Below are 19,527 nucleotides of genomic sequence, written 5' to 3' on the forward strand. Positions count from 1 at the left end.
TAGGAGCAGGACTGTCAGCCGGCCTTGCCCTCAGGGGAAAGGTTGACATGGCACGAGTGTCCAACCCCACACTTCTTGTACAACACTCTCTGTGCAACCATCTACAGCAGCTTTGATCACCCTGCACCAGCCTGACATGATCCCACCCCAGGGCACGTGGGGTCCCCACACAACCAACCATCCTCAAGCTGAGTTCTGCTTGGCTTTCTTGGCCAACTGATCATCTGCACAAAGGGATCACACCAGGAACCGCAAACTGTTCAGTCTAAGTTCATCCACAAAGAAGAATGGGTGTGAGAATCATGGACTGAAGTAAAAGATTAGTAAAACACCAATGTCTGTAACACTTCAGCTGCAGGGCTAGCTGCGAGCAGAGGAGCTTTGTGTCTCCAAGCAGCGTCTCTGATCATCATCGCTCCTGACAGACTTCTTGTTCCAATACCTGCAAATCTAAATATCTACAAAATCCAACGAACAGCGTCTTCTGAGACAAGAAATCAGATTAGAAGCTGTGTAATGTTTGGACACACAACTGTCTCAGGGAAATGGAAATGAGCCTTCCTGCTTTGAAAGCTGCCAGTTTGCTGACAATTGCTCCATATTATTGTTACCTACTGCAAGGCTTGTGAAAAGGTCATGCATTGGAATAACTCCAGAAGGCACACAAGATTTGTTGACGGATTGTGCACATTATGCAGGTGAAATGGGTGTTTCATTAGGCAGCAAGGAGAATACTGAGCTGGTGGAGCACATTATCAAAGGTTAGGTGAAGGACTTGCATCATTACAAGGATGGATGCTGACAATTGCCAGCAATGAAGAAAACGACCAGAAGTAAAAAGCTACTAAAATAAAGATCAAGAGCAGGAAGCCCCTGCTTCTACGCAGGGGTGTAAGATGGACAGCTCTGCTTGTAAATGTAGCACCATCTTTCTTCCCTTTGTTGCTAGTTTTAATGATAAATACCCAAATGCAGTCAACTTTAAACTTTCTGCCATTCGCACAAACTCATACCTGCGGCTAATTTAACAAATCATTGGAAGAGCCCATTTTTCATAAATGCTGTGTTTTATCACCTTGATGTATTGATTGTCTGTCAGTCAATAGAGTTCCACAATGTTGACTCTGCTGATGGCAATGAGCTGCACAGCAGAGCCACATGCAGCAACAGCAGACTGGTGCCCTCAAGGTCACCGGGCTACTACCCTGATGAATGTCAGATCAAATTGCCTTTCTGAATTATTTAGTGAGCATCCTCTGCTGCAGCATGCCAGGGCACTGCACAGCACTGCTACCTTGGGATGTCACAAGAGGCTTCAGACTCTGCCACCCCAAAATGCTGCCCACAGGGACGCAGACCATCCCTTGTACTGCACACACCACCAGCTTGTTCTGCACCAGGGGGGTTGCAGGTCCCCTTCACCACCACCAAGCCCATCCTGGCTCATAGCCACAGGCATAATAATAGATGACTTTCCCATTGCTCTTTCTGACCACAGAAATACAGAACTGGATACTACAGTGGTATTTTTCCGCTCCGGTCCCACGCTCACCCTGTAATTTGCAGAGCAATCTCCACTGACAGAGCCAGTGCTCCCACCCCAGCGCCAGCACAGGAAGAGCCCAGTGTGGTCCCTGGGCACAAGGCAGTAGAACATAAGCAGTACACATAAGCAGTAGAACAACAGGCTGGAGAGGGCACAGTTTTACAAACACTGGATGGGAAAGGCAAGATGACTGCAAAAAGTTGTTAGTGACAGGGAAGGGAAATGACCCTATGTGGCAGGGTACAGCCCAACTCTGCCCAGCCAAATGCCCGTCTCTTCAAGAGTCACACAAGGATGTGTCCAAGGCATGGGGAAGGCTCCTTGAAGAATGTGAATCATGAAACAGAGGTCAGGACTTGAAATAAGGATGAGGTTTATTTTTTCTTTTTTGTTTTTAAGCAAGGCAGCAAATGCTTCCCCACGGCTCTCAATGCTAGAAGCAGGGATGTCTTATGTAAAAAAAAAAAAATGGGATAGACAGAGAGGCAGAGAGACCAACACCAGATGCAGATCATTAATCCCAAAACTTGGCCTCCTCCACTTTTCCTCAGGGCTGCCATTTGTACCTTCACGTGCCTGCTGCCTGAGACCAACTGTGACAGACCCACTCCTCCTGCTGTCACCTCTGCTGCCTTCCACTCATTTTTGGCAGAGCCAAGGGTAAGGATCTGTGCTGTCAGTCTGCAAGGAGGACTTTGGTTTTTAAAACACCATCGAGTCCAGCAGCAGCTGACACAGAAGGGGAGATGCAGCCCATATGCACTGCGGCTAATTTTAGAGACAATTTTCTGTGTTTCCTACCAACTCACCCAGTGAGACAGGTCTGACCCTGGCTGGCACCCTCTGGTGCACAGCCAGAGCTGGACAGTGAGGTGTGGCCATGAGCTCATGCTGTCCTGTCCATGTCCTCTGGCAGCGCTGAACCACACAAACACAGGGATGATCAGCACACTGTGCTGATGTTCCTGAGCATCACTGCCTGGCACCCCAATCCCCTCCATGTCAAGGCACCCCAAAAGGACCCTCCTCCACCGACCATCCTCACCCCAGCACTGCATGCCCTGGTATGATACACAGAGCACACCAAAACCAGAGTTTAATCAATCACTATCTCTTCCTCTCTCTTTTTTTTTTTTTTAATCACCTTAATGCAAGAAGCTTTAGAGAGCTTAACACAATAAGGCTTCCATTGGCTCTAGCTTCCACTCGGCACTAATAAGATTTTTACTTTTTTATGTTGAAACCAAATTTGTAACTGAATGTGAACAATCCAGATGCTCCTGTGGTTTCTTCCCCTTTGCTAGCCTGATAGGCTTCTCATCTGAAGACTTTTTAATAGTGTCCTTTAATGATGTCTACAAAAGCCTCATTAAAGCACTCTATTGTAATTTAAGCTAAATAAACTCAACACAGTTATTTTTGTAATCGCATATTTTCCTTGGGGCCTTTCCACAAACAATAAAGTGTTCACTGAAAATACATTACAAAGGAATTGCATAAATCTTCAGCTTATCTGGTGGTATGTTTTCCAAAGATCTAAACCTTTGATCAGCAACAAATTAATTTTCCATTTACACAAAATAGAAGATGTATTTTCAGGATAACCAACTAACCCTGCAAGTCTGCATTGACATGGCAGCAGCTCAGGACTCCCTTGCTGCCGCCCTTCTCACTACCTGACACTGTCAGGGTCGCTGTCACATCAGATGATTTTTATTTTATTTTTTGGTTTCAAACCTGTCTAACAGGGTGTTTCGGGTCAGTGGTTACATACTGAGGATTTCTTGTCTTAAGTCACTGAGCTCTCCACTGCACTAGCCATGCGCTGCCTGGCCCCACCACCAAAGCTGTGCATCCCCGAGACCAGGGGAACTGACTATCTCCATGCTCAGAGGCGAGTCTTGAGCCAGCCCAGTCCTGGACAAGTGACACAAGTCTGGTTTTTACCTCCTTACACCAGATTGTGCACATCTTCCCTGGCTGCCAGCAGGATTTTGGTGCTTCCCTCACTTTGGCTGGCACCACATGAGCCCCTGCTCCCAGTCAGGTGCTGCAGGGCTGCACAAACCTCTGGCCAAGCTCCCTGGACACCAGCAAAGGTCTGAGATGGCCATGCGTCTACTCCCACCCAGGAGACACAGTTGCCTGCTTTTTGTGAACTAAGAGAAAAGATCTGTTTGCTGCTGGCACCCAAACTGTGTTAAATGCACAGGGAAGTGGTAAATTCAGCACATTTTTGGATCCAGCCCTCTCATATGATGTCAGGGAGGGAATCACACATGCTGGGTCATGAACAAGAAGGGGCTTTTGCTATGTCTTCAAGTCTTAAATTTCCTAGTGTATCTAGGGAGATCAGATGTGGTCAGGAATGCACCTGGCTCCTCACCTCCCAACAGAGCAGTGGGAAGAAAGGTGCCCAAATGGGTTTTTATTTCATACCTGAGAGCAAGAAATGGCCCTGGATGGTACAAAACCAGCCAGCAGATGGACTAGCACGTGCTGTTTCAGTACACCCCAAACTCCACAAGACTTCTACAATCAAGCCAACCTTGATTAAAAGAAACACCTCCAAAATAGAAAACAATAAAATTCTGAAAAGTGGCATCTCTATCTAAGCTTGGGTGGTTTCCCAGCCCCAGCCCTCTTAGGATCATGGCCCAGGGCCCTTCATGGAATGCACAGAGCAGGTCTTAGGCAATGGCAAGGTTCCCAGCCTGTCTGTCCCACTGGTTGAAGCTGGATGGAGTTCCAGTGTCCTCCAGATAGCCTGGCACTGCACACACATGACAGGTGATGTTTGCTGTCCTTCCCTTTGTTTTAATTAGCAATAACAACTTGTTATCGTGGCTTGACATTTGTTCATACTTAGGAATAAATTGCTTCCTTGAATGATGTGCTGACATTACAACAGGCTTTCTATGTTTCTGTTGGTTTTAGTAGCTCATAACAATCAACGAAATTCATTACTCTTGCCACAAGCACCCACAAGATGTGCCAACCAGGGTGTGGAACTCACAGCTCAACTCATGGAAGTTAAAAGGTTTTAATGTTGCCTGCAAGAAGTCCAGGGTTTGAAATTTTATACACCTGAATTACAGAAAAAGAGATGCAAGCCACTGCATTGTTTTATCTGCCTAAGGACTCAACATTAAAGTCAGAGTAAAAATAATTCATTAAATATTAATTAAGTGTATAATTTGGACAGCGTTTTTAGTGATAAGCCTTCTGGCCTGCAAGTTATTTCATTCTCATCTGTTTTTAACTTAAATTTACCTTAAAAATTAAAAGGATGGTATTTAACAGCAAAAGTTCTCTGCTACAATATAATTCGTCAAAGCATTCTCACTGAAAGGAATCACTAGAGAACAGCCTGTGCCTCACCATCCTTAATGGGAATGGGCTGTCAGTTATACTCTAGTCCCATTTCTCCATGCTGTGTCAAGCCTTGTACATCAAACTCAATACACAAATCACCAGCTCCATCAAGATCATTAGAGCCGCTCAGTCTGTCAGGGAAAGGTCAGTGCATCGCTGCCTGCTCCAAACACAGCATCAATCACAGCCCTCATCAAAGACGGCCACAGCGGCAGGAGCATGCAGCTGGAAACCCACATTCCTTCCTCCTGCAGCAGCCTGTCATCCCCTAAACCTTCTTCTCTTCTTGTAGAACACAGCCAGGCTTTTATCTTATCATCGTCTATAGGGAAATGCAACTATATCGTCTGCTCTGGGAACAGGGGGATCAGGGGGAATCAGGACCTGCAGGGAGGGATTAAGACCGTTATCAGGAGAGGGCTGGCCAGAAACGTGGCCACTGATTCTTACACTGGCTCCCTCCTCCATGGGGTCCCACACTGTCCCCACTCCCCGGGATGAGTCCAATGCAGGCAGTGTCACGGGAGCATCCCTCCTCACTGTGCCAGACCCAGACCCACACATGTGGTAACAGTCCTAGGGAAGGCTCAAAGCCATCCTTTAAGATGCTGGTTGTTTCCATCATAGCCACACTGAGGCATGGCTTGCAGAGAGACCACATTACCCTGGCAGGCTGCTGCTGGCCTTCCACCAGCCTGAGCCTCAGCCGTGGGGCTCCCAGCTTACGCGAACCCACGAGGGCATCATCCTGCCCACAGCTCAAGCACCAGGAGGGGTGGAAAACCCAATTGCTGGTGATTAACAGGGGACACCAGCATTATCCAATGCTACGGCTCCCACCAGACACTGCTCATTAAACATGATGAAACTACAGGCCATTTCTTCCTCTTTTTTCCCCTACCAAGCTGCGTCGAACACACAGCATTATCTTCAAAGGGCAAAGCAAACATGTTTGCTAAACATGAGCAGACTAAATACATCAGCCTTTTAGAAGCAATTATTGCTGCTAGAGACTTAGTGAGTCCCATTGTTTTGTGGCTCAGCCAGCTCCTTTGGAGTGGGCTGTTCTGCAAAGCCAGCACCCTGTGACAAGGCGTAACCCCTCCCCAGGGAAATAAAAAACAGGTGGGCATCCCAGGGAGTGGGGCTTTCTTTCTGCTGAGTGTTCAACTTACAGTGTCTCCTTGCAACAAAATAACAGCAGTTTGGAGGTCAGCTCGGCTGCTGACTGAGGACAGGGTTAGCCAGGCTCCTGCAGCAGAGGTTTGAGGCTGTTTCTGGAAAACTGTGGATGGGTTAAAGCTGGGAACCTTCCTGTGGTGTCTCCTGTCTGGAGGGGATTACTCTGACCAGTAGTTAGCCTGGCTGCACTGGTGGGGGGGGGGGGGGGGGGAAGAGGGAAAAAGCCCTCTTCTCTCCATCCCAAACAAGCTGGGCAGCTCCAGACCAGGGTGGCTCACTTTGCTGAGATTTTTAAAAATGTGTATTTGCAGAGTCAGGGAAACATCTCCCCTTTCCATGGCCTTAATTCAGGGCAAACAGCTCAATCCCCAAAATTCCTTCTTTGTACAAACTGTGATCATTCCCTTGTGTCAGTATGGAGAAGCAGAGGCAGAGTGCAGTCGGGCTCCCTGGGGTAATAAGCACTTCCAGTGTATCTCAAAAGAGATGAGCAACCAGGGATGGCCAACCTGACAGATGGGGGAAGGAGAAGGGAAGCTAATGATACCAGCAAGACGATTGTAATTAGTGTAATAAGCAGCAATCGTAACCCAACAGCTGCCTTTCCCTCCCTGAGTGTCTGCTGCATGCACCAGCGCAAACCATGGCCAAGGATTTTGACACTTGCTGCACTCTGAACATCTCTGCTGTGAAAAAAGTTCTGACTTTGATAGTTTTCATTCCACACAAGACATAGAGCAGAGCACTTATTCCAGCCTCTACACCTTCACCTGAGTGAGCAGCACCGTGTGCTTACAGAAGGGACATGAAACTGGGTTTAGTTTTAATGTCAACTGTGAAAACTGTGTTTTGCTTGTGACTTTGAATGAAAGGTCGTCTCCTCTATGTTGAGGCAAACCTGCCATGCTCAACTTTTTGAAGTGCCTGAAGCCTCAGAAAAGCTGCTCTACAGCAAATGGCAAAACATGACAAATATAATTTTTGGTGGGCATATATAACCAACCTCCACTGATGGGTATTTGTCTAATGTCCTTCCCTGGTGCATGTTTAAGCTAAAGTCCCTTGAAACACAACAACAAAGCCGACAGTGAGCCAGAAAAAACTATGTTCTTCCACCAGTTTTAGGGGTTGGATCAACATCCACAGTCAGCATAAGAGTTGCAAATCTGCTGATGTGACAAGCTACAGGACCTCAATAACAAAAATATGCTGTGTCTTAGACCCAGACTAATCCTGAATCATTTCTGGTGCTCAGTCTCCAGGAGGGAATGCTCTTCTCACTTCCTTTCTGTTATCCCTTGGTCCAACGGAGGTGGTATGGGGAAGCAGTCACATCCTCAGGGTATCTGGATATTTTGGCAGTAGTTAAGGATTCAGTTCCCAATGATTTTTAGTGGGTGTTAAGACACTCAGAAAGTATCTGCTGTGAAGATGTTTGGAGGTGTGAGCTCTAAGCTCTTCAAGCAAGGGACTATTTCCTGCAGTGCTTAAGAAAATGAGAGTATGATGACAACAAATAATGACAAGCTCAGAGAGCAGAAAATGTTTATGTTGAGGAAATTTAACCCCTATGAAAGGAAGAAGCCCAGGCTGGGCGGGAAAGCTCAGGAATAACTGCAACCAGGAGGTTTGCTGAATGTTTCCTGACTGACCAGCTAGGCAGTGAAAAGTCAGAGGCAAGTTAAAGCCATCTATGTGAGGTGCCACAAGGCATTGCTTCATGCACAGTGAAAAACATGACAGACCAGAGGCTGAGGCCCAGTGAGAAGCTCTCTGTGCTGCATTCCTGGCACAAACCACACCACTGTCCTGACTGCCATCAGGATCTCCTTTCTCATACAAAGGACAGGGGAAAGGTATCAGGAAGCCAAGAGCATGGCTACAGTCAAACCTTTCACTTGCTGCTCTGCTGAATGGTGCCAATGGAAATCAATTGGGGTTTCAAGTACATAAATGGATCACAGAGACATCTACATTGAATCCATCCGCTAATTGGTCAAGATTAGCATTTATTTTATCCAACAGGCAGTCCAGGTAAAGGAGGTAATTCTCTCTCTGTATATGTCCCTTTTACACTTGTTAAAAAGTAGGACAAAGCTGTCTCCTGATGACAGTAATACTAAGAGGAACTTTCCACCGGGGAAGGTGCCTGTGGGTCTAGCCTGATCTGGGCATATCACTTGCTGTGGCTGGACAGGGCCAGCATCATGGACCTTCAGCCCCAAATCCCAAATCTGGCAGACCTGTGCAACTACTAGAGTTTTTGACACGAGCCTGAGGCCAGTCTTGGGCTCACAGTACTGGTCCAGAACAAGGCATCCTAAAATCTAACACAAGACCCCATATCATCTCAAAGGAAAATTTAAACCATCAGGCTGCTACTGCTTCAGACTTTCCATTAACACTATGGGAAACCTAATACATTTTGCTGTGATCCTGTATCGGAGGATGCAATGGCCAGCAAGTAAATTCAACCATTTAAATAGCTTTACTTAACAAATATAAGAAACACTTTTGATTTACAGCATCAGAGTAATTCGATACCTTCTATGCTGTTAATGAAGCAAGCATTAACACCATTTTATCATCAGTTCTAATCTTCCTGGCATCATTTCATGCCCACAGAACACTCACTCTGTAACACGGTACCTACAGCTCATGCTGGATGAGGCCCCTGGCTACAGCTGGTTTCCAGCACTCCGAGAACTCAATCTCTGCTAATCCCAGGCCTTTACATCACCTCAGACTGGAGCAATCTAAAAAGGAGACACATGAAGTCACTTAGGCTTATCTCTCTAATTGCCTGCCTGCAAACCAGGGTTTGGTGTCAGCCACTTGCACTCCCATCAGACACAGCAGCCAGACCTAAAATATTTACCACAAGCATTTTGAGAACGGTAAGTGAAACTACTGAAATCCTGGTTACTGCTGCAACTCCAAATGCAATGCCAGCTACGAGGGATGTGTCTGGTAACAAAGCCAGCGTTCATGCCTTTCCTCTGCTGCAGCCCTTTCCAGGTCTGTGGCTGTGCAACACAGACTCCAATTCTCTCGGCAGCTTTCTTGAACTGCCCAGTGCCAACAGAGTGAAAATGCTAATGAATACTGTTCCATAAATACTTAATGCACATTTTCCTGTGAGTCCTGCTGTGATTAAATAGCCACCTCATTACTCAGTACCATCTTTCTTTCTTTTTTATCTTTGCACAAAATACCAAGAGTTGGAACTATATCCATACAATCGAACTTCTGGAAACATCACTGCATAAACCAACACCAACAGGGCAAAATCCAAACATCGATTTCCAAGGAATGCAAAGAGAAATCAAACCCTGCTAAGAGCACATATTTCCTCTGAGCTACCTCCTCCTAGGATCAGCAGGAAGAAAAGCAGAGGAAGAAAAGCAGAGGGCCCTTGCCTGCAATGCATTTTGTCCTTGAGTCTAGTTTATTTGGTTTTGTCATCTTTTTCCATTGCATTTGGAGGTCCTTGTCAGAATGCGGGTCCACTGCAGGCACCCCCCAGATACATGAATCCCTGCGTACCACCCTGGGGCTGGCTCTGCTCTTACATCAACTCCTGAACAGCTGCAACAGGAACTCTGCTGTTCTCCCCCAACTGCAGCTTGGAGGGTGTCCATGATTTGTCCAAGGTTACACAAGCCATCCAGGACAGACATGTAAGGGAACATGGATCACCCAGAGACATTTGCTGTATCGGTGACCGTGGTGTCCAAAGCACAGCTGACGACAAGATCCATCATGCCTGCATGCACAACATCATGACAATCATTTAGGAATCATGACATAGAAATATTAGAGTATTGTTTTTTGGACCATTAGAATTCATGTATTTGAGTCCTTCCCACCAACCCTCAACTATTTCACAAACCAACTAAAAAGCTGCAATTCCTTTGGGATACCCAAGACCACAAGGATAATGCTGAGAGCCCAGAGTCAGTCAGGGTTGGCGGCACTGGGGTTGTGGGACTGTGTGTGCTGCCAAACGTGACACGTGGGATTTCCAGCACTGCCATCCAAGCAGGTCCTGGCTGGAGTGAGTGCTGGTGCTGGAGATATATTTGTGCTGCTCCCTGTGGTTTTGCTTTGCAGGGCAACACTCTGCCTTTCACACGGGCCACAGGAAACATTTTCTCTGAGAGAGGAAAGTTGTACAGTCCAAATTCATGTCAAACAACTAAAAATGCAGAAGACTCAAAGGACTAAAGCTTGTGTACGTCAGAACTTTTGGTTCCCCCCAAAAACGTAATTTTTTTTGGCGCGGATGCTTCAATGTAACTAAAGGCCAAGCACTTAGCTCCATTTTAGCAGGGAGAGTCCCAGCTCCTCTCTCTCCAATTTAAATATGGAAGCAGGCTCATTATACAGTATGTGTTTCAGAGAGTTCTGCGCCAGAAGAGAGTGTGAAGCTAAGGCTAATGAAGGGAATATCATTAAGAGTAATAAACAGTACAAAAGCAAGAACAAACAGGCTGGTCTGAAGTATGGGCTGCTGCTACATGTATCACAAGAAGTTTCCAAAGAGAAACATTTGGGCCTCTTTGAGACTCGGGAAAAAGCGCAGCAAATGAGGGTGTCTGGGGAATACTGGTGAGGAAATGCTGGCAGCTGGAGAGGTTGCTTTTGAAGTGCTGTATGGAGACACTGGGTGGTCAACACAGTGCCATGTGCTAATGCATGGGAAATGTAAAGACCACTGGCGACTAAAAGATGCTTTATCCCCTTCAGAACTGGTCCTGAGACACAACCCCAGCCTTAGTCCAGTTAATACACACAAAGGACCACTTCAACTTATTTTGTTTGTCTGCATAACACAGATGCCAGGAATAAATGTTCATCTACATCTCATTTCAAATTCGTGCTGCCAGGACACTCAGCCAGCAAGAAGTACCAACATCTCCTGGAGTCAGAACTGCACATGCCAGCACATTTCCACTGCCAGCCTGAAAGGGCTGGTTGGATTTATAGATCACCACTTCCACGAGTAAAGCGATGGTGCCATTTTGCTCAGCCTCTGGAAGCAGCTCACTTCCAGCCCCCTCAAGGCAGTTTTGCTGGGAAGGACCTGGTGGTGGCTGGCAGGATGCTCCAGCACAGTTGGCATGGTCCCCTAATCACCATGCTATCACCATGTCCATCCCACAGAACCCTGATGTGGCAGCACCAGTGAAGCCAGCTCACCTGAGCTCTCTTCACTGACTTAAGATGATCTGCATCCTGGAAAGGGGAAAAAAAAACCTTTAAAAGAGAAAAAACAGGAACTTTTTTCCCCTTCTCTGGGTGAACAAATAGACTCATTTAAGGTGTAAGTAGATGAAGTAGCTAATTAAGGAAATAACTGATAACTAAATCAAGATCATTAGATGAAGCAGCATGTTGCTGCCATTACTTAAATGGTAGCTGAGCAAAAACACGCTCATGCAACCTGGGACTTCAAAATCTACAGATAGCCTGATCCACACAGGGAGAGCTTCCCATGTCACCCCACCACTGGGGCCAAAGCCATCGAGGAAAACACTCAAACCTCCTGGTAGTTTCCTACAGTATGAACATTTAATCATCCCCAGCCAGCACCATAGAAATCGCAAGTGAATGATTCACACGTTGAGAGAAATTTGCCATAAGCAGCAGCAGTGTCTTCTGCCCTAAGATGCAGCCCCTGCCTGTTTCTGGCAGTGGGGAGAACAAACCCTCTGCAGAAATAAAATCAAATACATTGGGCCACATGAATTTTGCTTCTGGCATCTTGTGTTGACTGTGCTCCTCAGCCAGCTGCTCCCAGGATGGACTCTGGGATTTCTCTACCCACCCCCAAGGGGTGTTTGCACACCAGTGCCACATCTCTCATGAATTACTACACCAGTTGCACAGACAAAACATCTGCTGAAGGAGAGAAGGAATCCTAAAGCACACAAATAATTTGCACTGCCTAAACAAAGGCAAACAGAGGATGCGGTTAAACCCCCACCCACCACCCAGCAAACAGACCCAGGAGCTCTGCCCACAGGCTGCGGGTTCCTCTGCCTCCTCCAGCAGGAATGAATCCTTGTTTCCAACTAAAACCGCAGGCTACTAACATAGCCTCCTTCTGTTTAATTCCTAAATTATCCTAAAGCAACTGAATTCAGCCAGTTGATTAAGTACTTAAAACACTTTGTTTCCTTCAAAAGAAGCTTTTGTTTTGCTGGAAAAAAAATTGGACTTTTTCTCCTGAATTCATACTAACAAAGGCATAAGAAACCCAAATCCCAAAGCTAAAATACCGCTTTATCCTGCATTAAATACAGCTGCCAAAGGCCCAAAATCCGCATTTTGTCATTCCACATGTATCCTTGCAACAGCTGAGAAGACACACAGCACATCTGGAAACTCAGAGCTGAAGATAAGCTGCAGCCTCTTGCGGGGTTTTACTCTTCATGGGTTTTAAAGAGAGTGAAAAAGCAGGAGCAGCTCAGGGACTGGCGACAGAACTCATGTTTGCAAGGAGAAGTTTTGCTGTGTCCAGATATTAAATCAAATATTAGCAGAGGATACAGCACAACCCTGCTCCTGTGCCTGGCCCCTGACAGCCCTTGCCTGTCCTGGACTCTGCCTACAAAGGGAACTGATGCTCGCAAAGGCAGGCAGGAATCAGGGCTGAAAAAGAAAACCATTTCTTAATGCAAACATTTGTAGAGCATTAAAGCCACTTATACTTTCAGATGCTGTAAATGGGGTGTGATTACTTACCCCGGCTAAATAGGCATTCATACGCTGGAAAAGCCCCATGGAATGGGTAAGGGCGGAGGGAAGGACGGGCAGGACAGACCCTGGAGCATCCTCAGCGATGGCAGTGCCCGGGCTGGAGGCTGCCTGTGCCCTGCCAGTGGCTGTGGGAGGGCAGGTCCCTGGCGGCTGCCCCGGCTGCTGGAGTGACGCTTGCTGCAGTTTTAGCTTATTGGTGAAAATCTTAAACCTTGCTCCAATCCTGTCCCTTTACCCAAATGTAGCTCTCTGCAGAGGCAACAGCCTTTCCAGTTTTGACTAGCAGTATGAAAGCAGTTACCTTGCCAATGTATAAATCACACAAAGAGAAGCAATAAAAAAACCACCTCCACGTTCAATTTGTTTCACCTCTTTCTCACAAAAAAAAGTTTCTTATCTACTTACTTGGAATAACAGCCATGTGAGAGCATTGAAGAAAGCCGGCAACTCTCAGCCTGTATCACCAGATCAAAAATCAGTATGGTAAGTATCAGGATGCCAAGAGAAGCACTATTTGTAAGAAAGTCTACCAGTGCTGCTGTCACATGTGGGACAGGACTGTAAGATGTACAGAGAAGGTTTGCAGAAACCGTCAGCACATGGTTCCTGAAGTTATACTGAATTTCACAAAGGTAACTACTGAATCATAAAGTGCTGCTGGCAAACAGCCTGACTGGCCAAAATATACGGTTTTCCTTTTTTTTCAGCTTGGCGCAGACATTAGACTGTAGAGACATGTCCTTCTCTCCTACACACAGACCTAGACGCTTGACCCTGGTGCTCACTTTTGACACTCGGGCTACACTGGATCTGCAAGCAGCAGCTCAGAAAGCACAGGGCTACACTGTGGGCAGCTGCCTGCTGCAGGCAGTGACCTGGAAACCTGCATTCATTCGCAAACAACCGACAGGCAGGGATAAAAGCCTCTCATGCAACTGCATATTGCTGCACTCAGTTACAGATGTGCAACCCTGGAGCAGCTCCAGAGCATGGGCTGGCATCTGGGTGAGCTCTGAATGTGCTCACACAGCTCCTCCAAACAAGGGGGGAGTCAATGGTCTGCACTCCAGGTGTCCCGGCAGACAGGCAGCAGAATCCAGATGTGGGCAAGCTGCCCCAGCCCTCACACAGGCTGGGGATTCAATGAGGTCTATTCATGGAGGAGTGAGCAGGGCTTCCAGGAACGCAGAGGAAGCATTTTGGAGGGGTATTCCCATTGTAAATCCAATAAGCCTCTTTGCATTCTAACCCCACCACCACTGCAAGCTTTAAATACAGAAGTAATCAAAACATACACTAAAAGAAGAACTTAGAATTTGGCAGTGTTAATCTAAGAACCATCCCACTGGGGAGCGGGGCTCGAAGAGCACTGGCAGCCTCAGGGAGGGCTGAGCCTGGCTCTCCAGGAACAAAGGCAGCTTACAAACCAGGTTTGCCACGTGAGAGCCTAATTAGAGACCGAAGCCCACACAGCAAACAGACAGACTACAGAGGAAATTGGAGTCTAATTTACATGGAGAACGATTACGTACTGCAACCAATTAGTGTCAAGCTGACTGACAGACTACCCAAAATATATTCTCCCCACCCTCCCCTGCAAGTCTGAGTTTTCCCTGCTGTGTTATTTAACCTGGGTTGTTCGGTAGGTGAGCAGTAGCACCTCACCACTAGACATGAGACAGCAAATGGAGACCTTCTGAGCTTCCCCGTAACAAACACAGAGTTAAAGCCACCCTTCTACACCCAGTGCCAGCCTCAGCCAAGCCAAACACAGCATCATCAGAGAGCAGTGTAATGTATTTTCTTCCCTGGTCTTAAATCCTCGAATGACACCCTGAAGATCCCAAAATTAATTCTTTAGGAGAGGTGCTCACTGCTTCCTGAACATGTATTCTGCATGGGGACTTTCACACCCTCATTTGCAACCACGCAGTAGGAACTTCAGGTAAAGGCTGCATCCACAAAGTCTTTGCAATGTGCTCAGGCTGTGGGTTTTGGGTCCCAACCCATGTTGCTGGTCTCTGTCACTGGAAAGCACCATCCCACAGCATCGCTGCCGCTACTCAGGACACTCAGCTCCAGGTACCTGCTTATGAAACAGCCCTTTCCTCTCTGGCCGTGCTGTTCCCCATGCACTGGCAGGACCTTTGCTGCTCTCTGGGGAAACAGGGAATCCCACTGCTGCTGGAGGGAGCCATGTGGACACAGAAACTCCTCCTTGGTTGGCACAGCAAAGGGGTGCCCATGGTCCCATCAGTGCCTGTGCTGGGCAAGGACATCACCTTCATTCAGTGCATCTCTCTTCAGCTGCCCTGAAAGAGGACTACTTCATCACGCTTCCCAAAAGACAAGCCTGCTGCTAGCTCTGCATAAAACCTGCCCCTTCTCCCTATTAATTAGTCCCCAAACTGATAAGCAGACTAAAAACTCCTGAAGTGCACACATGGAACTGACCAAATGCCATTTACCTTCATTTTACTGTTACAAAAGAAACAACTCATTCTATCACTTTTTTCCTTCCCAGCACCATGCTCATTATTAACAGGACTGACTAATTGCTGTCCTCTCTTCCACACCCTGGCATGTGCATTTGGAATGCACAATGACAACAGCATTTCAATACAACTTGCTGTGTTATTCTTCACAAATTCCTAAGTATGGTCTCTGTCTGAGCAGACTCTCTGACTACTCAATCAGAAAGCTCTTCTGTACACATGCTCAGGCACACAATGACCACATTTTGGATATTTGAGACCAGACAATCAACCCTTCCTTTGAGAAACACCAATATAAAACATATTTAAAGACTTTATGAGTCTTCTGCATGGATGAGATAAATAATTTTTTTAATCTCTGCAGGCTGCATGGATATATGGCATTTTAAAGGAAAGTTATCCTATGTAGCGGGTTTTGTTTGTAACCGGGCAGAAACACCAATTCAGTGTAGTGGTTTGGTCCAAAATACTCATTACTGTTTACCTTCTGTGAGATGAGAATTAGGAGAAAAGCAAAGCAGGCACAAAACTTGAAAGAATATAAAGTTTATTAATAGAACTAAAAGAAGGGAAAAAGAAAAAAAAAATCATACCACATCTTCAGAACACTTCTCCTCCCCCCACCTTTCTCCCTTCTCCCAGTGACAATGTAAAAAGACAACCCTTGAGATGTTCAGTCTGTTTACCACTTCCATAATAACCTTTTTCAGTCCATTTAGGAAGAGGAGTCTCTCTTGCCCATGCTATGAAAACATTATCACAACGAGCCAGCCGCCTGGGTTGGTCCTCTGCTTGCATGTGAGCCCCTTCCCTCCGACTTGCAGCTTTTCCCACAACTGCTTTTGAGGGTCCAATCTTGAGCTACTGGGGTACAATTTTAAGGTTGAGCCGTTCAGAAATAAAAGTTCTCTTCACCCATCTCTGGGAGCATTTCATCTCTAAGAACAGAGGCCCTTTCCCTGGGAGCAAAGGGTCCTCCTCATCTTCATCTCTAGGACTATCTCTGGGAGCATCTCTAGGAACAGAGGTCTTCTCCTTCCAATTTGGAGCAAGAGTCCTCATCACTTCAATCTCTCCCTGTTCAAACTTCTCATCAAATTACAGCTGCTTCAGCATTTGCTTATTCCAGCACAGGTGCTTTTGCTCACAAGTACAGTTTGAACGCTCCACCCCCCATGCCTTCATGAAATTACAATGGGGTACTCTGATATATCATAGTCCATCACCACCATAGCGTTACAACAGAATTTCAGCTTTAAGCATCTCCTCTTTCTCCTCCCTCAGGATTTCAGCTCTTCACAGCACTAAAAGGGTTAATCTCACCCGGGCCTTGCAGCTGGAATTTCGCTGATCGCTGTTGGTCACATGATTTTTGCTGGGCATCGGGCAGCTTCATCTGAATCTTCATCTTCGGCCGCACTGGAGAGGGGGAGTGGCCCATCTGCACGTAGCAGGGTGGGGGGGGGGGGGGGGGGTTGTGGGTGGAACAGGGCCCATCGGCTCCAGGATGGCTGTGGCCCAGCCCAGCCCAACCAGAGCAGGTCCCGGCAGGGCCCGGCAGAGCTGCTGCCCAGTTAACAGTCCTCTGGCTGGAAGCAAGAGAGACAGCTTCCTGGGGTTTGTCCATTCTTAAATGTGGACCACAGAGGCGGTCAAAATTCTAAGTGGCTTAAAAAATTGTCCATATTCAAACTAGCCTGCTGATAGGTTCTGTCAGGTCATAGAGGAGCTGTAAGCACCTCTTTGCAAGAACATCACTTCCGGGACTGTGCTTGCTAACCCATGACATTCTATAAAGAAAACTTGGAAGAAATGCTTGGTGAAGTTTTATCTAGTAACTGTTTGGTAATATCTGGAGATAGCCAGGACCTCAGATGGGGTAAAGCATCAGCAGAAATCCTTTGAATTTCAGCTCACTTCACATCAATGGTGCTCAATAAACTTACACCACAGAAGCCCCATCAAGAGAGGTAATGCAGGATCATCCCACCTGGTTTCCTTCGGGTACAGACACCAAATCCTGGTGGCTCTGGTCTCCCTCTTGGTTAAATTAAAAGTCTCCATTAATCACCAAGTGGATGCAATGAAAATGCACGTGTGCTCATGCTCCTCAGAATTAGGCTGTTAATCTGCTGCTGGTGCTCCTGGAGTTTATCTCCTCCACACCTCCCTTCTCCCCCAGGAACTGCCTCGCTGCCACTTTATCTGCAGCTCTAAGGACAACACATGATGCTTTGTTTTTAAATTCCCCTCCAGTGCTACCCCTGAACCAGCTCTTCAGAGAGGGGGGCTCCACCAGCTGTAATTCCCATTCATTCCTCTTATAATTAACAGGTCAGCTCACTCCACCCTGACAGCAGTGGGCTTCAGAAGTCCAACTCTATCAAAATTATCTATGCATGAAATACAATCATTACAGGAACAAACACCTCACTGAGACTTTTATCAGCTGTGTGCTTCCTGCTTGCTGTTGTGCCACTAATTTAGAGAGGCACAGGCTTTAGAGAGAGTGGGGAAGGCTTCAGCCTCATTGCTCTGCAGTGGCTCCAGGCACAGGAACCTCTTCTCTGTGCTGGGCAAGATGTTAATTATAAAGCTGTGGAGGCAATCACTCCTGGAGAGGGGCAAGGGCAGGTCGGAGTGCAGGGAAATTACAGAAATATGGGGAGTGTATCCCATTAGGGCTGGTGGCAACTACATGCACTGATCAAGGAGGTGGGCTTCCCAGAACACATTCTGAAATTACCAGGAGGGAAGGGAAGGTGAGAGAAAGAAGGAAAAAAGGAAAAAAAAAAAACAAGAGCAGCAAAATAACCTTCAACAACAGCTGAGACATCCTCTGGCTGCCTGGGATCGGGGACAGGAGAGCCGCCTCCTCCCTGCAGGCAACACATGCTGGTGGTCACTCAGGGGAGACCCACAGAGATAAAAGGCAGTATGACCAGTTGAAAAATGCTTGTAAAAACGCTAATGGTCTCAGGTCCTTTTAAGCCACCTCAAGCACTACTAAATCACTTTTACTTACTTTCCGGTGGATTTTCCTTAGGTTTAAGCTCCCCATGTTTACACTGATGCACTGCACATCCCCGTGTGCAGGTCAAGGTCTGTGTGGATCCACCAGCCAACCCACAATGCAGGCATCACTGCCACGTTCTGCAGGTCCTTTTTCCTCTCATTTTCCCACTTTTTTCACTGGTTTCAACAGGAGAAATGAAGAAACCAACTTAACAACATCTTCCTTTCAATGTGCACTATTGGGAGTTATTGTAGTAATAAAAACTAGAAGGAAAGGCAAGAACTTGCATTGCAACCACTGTGCAGCCTTGCAGTCTTGACCCTGGAACTCCTGACAATGTATCACCACACATTATTATGAAATATTCATATTAATCCCAATTGTAAAGCTCTATGTTCAGCCAATTACACTGCTTGAGTGGCTGAGTGCTCCTGGAGACCTTTGTACTCTCCTTTTTATATTCTTTTTAAATGCTCTCTTAGGGAAAGGAATGGTTTCTGCAGAGATCAGCCACCCTGCTCCTTCCAGCCTCACCATGTGTGTATAAAATGTTCTTGGCTGCTTTCAAACACTGCACATTAATCTGTGCAATGGAGCCTGTCTCGTTCAGCATTCCATCATTTCTCTTTGAGACGGGTAAGACAGAGCTGTTCCACTTGGCATCACATCACCTCCCTGCCTCCTTCCCAGGTTTTTTTTGGGTTTTTTTTTGTATTGCCAGAATAGCTCACAAGCCATCACCCCTGGCACGTCTGGACCTGGAGAAGAATATATCGCTGTAGCAGTCCACAGATATATGAGATAAGCAGGGTGCTCAGAAACAGGACTGGAAGATTATGGTTTTAGCACTTCAAATTATGAAAAATACCAGTGCTCCCTTCCTGCAGCTTAGGACACATTACTTCTTTCTCCCCCAGCCAGTTCTTTGCCAATGTCTTAACTGGAGGGACAAAAACTGTTTCTTGAGTTAAGGGCTGCTGGAAACAAACCCCAGAGAGGTCTTTGAGTGGTGATGACTGGGCTTTGCTTGCGACCAGTGTGAGCACCATTGTTCCACCTTGACAAGCTCTTGCACTAATAAATCAGAGCATCTCCCACACACAAAGGGTGATCTGATACAAAGCCAAGTATTTTTACTAACCCCACTC

At 46.7% G+C, this 19,527-nt stretch overlaps 1 protein-coding gene across 2 annotated transcripts in view; it reads right to left on the minus strand.

Moving 5' to 3' along the window:
• Positions 1 to 19,527, minus strand: part of PRICKLE2 (prickle planar cell polarity protein 2) — a 108,505-nt gene that overhangs the window by 44,490 nt on the left and 44,488 nt on the right. Inside the window, exon 1 of one of the 2 annotated variants that reach the window (XM_019280424.3) lies at positions 12,854 to 12,876. The exons of the other annotated variant lie outside the window; for it this stretch is intronic. The gene's annotated coding sequence lies outside the window, so the exon portion shown is untranslated. Of the gene's footprint in view, positions 1 to 12,853; positions 12,877 to 19,527 lie in introns of those variants that run through there. 2 annotated transcript variants of the gene reach the window in all.

Source organism: Corvus cornix, chromosome 12, assembly GCF_000738735.6.
Source record: "Corvus cornix cornix isolate S_Up_H32 chromosome 12, ASM73873v5, whole genome shotgun sequence".
NCBI lineage: Eukaryota > Metazoa > Chordata > Aves > Passeriformes > Corvidae > Corvus > Corvus cornix.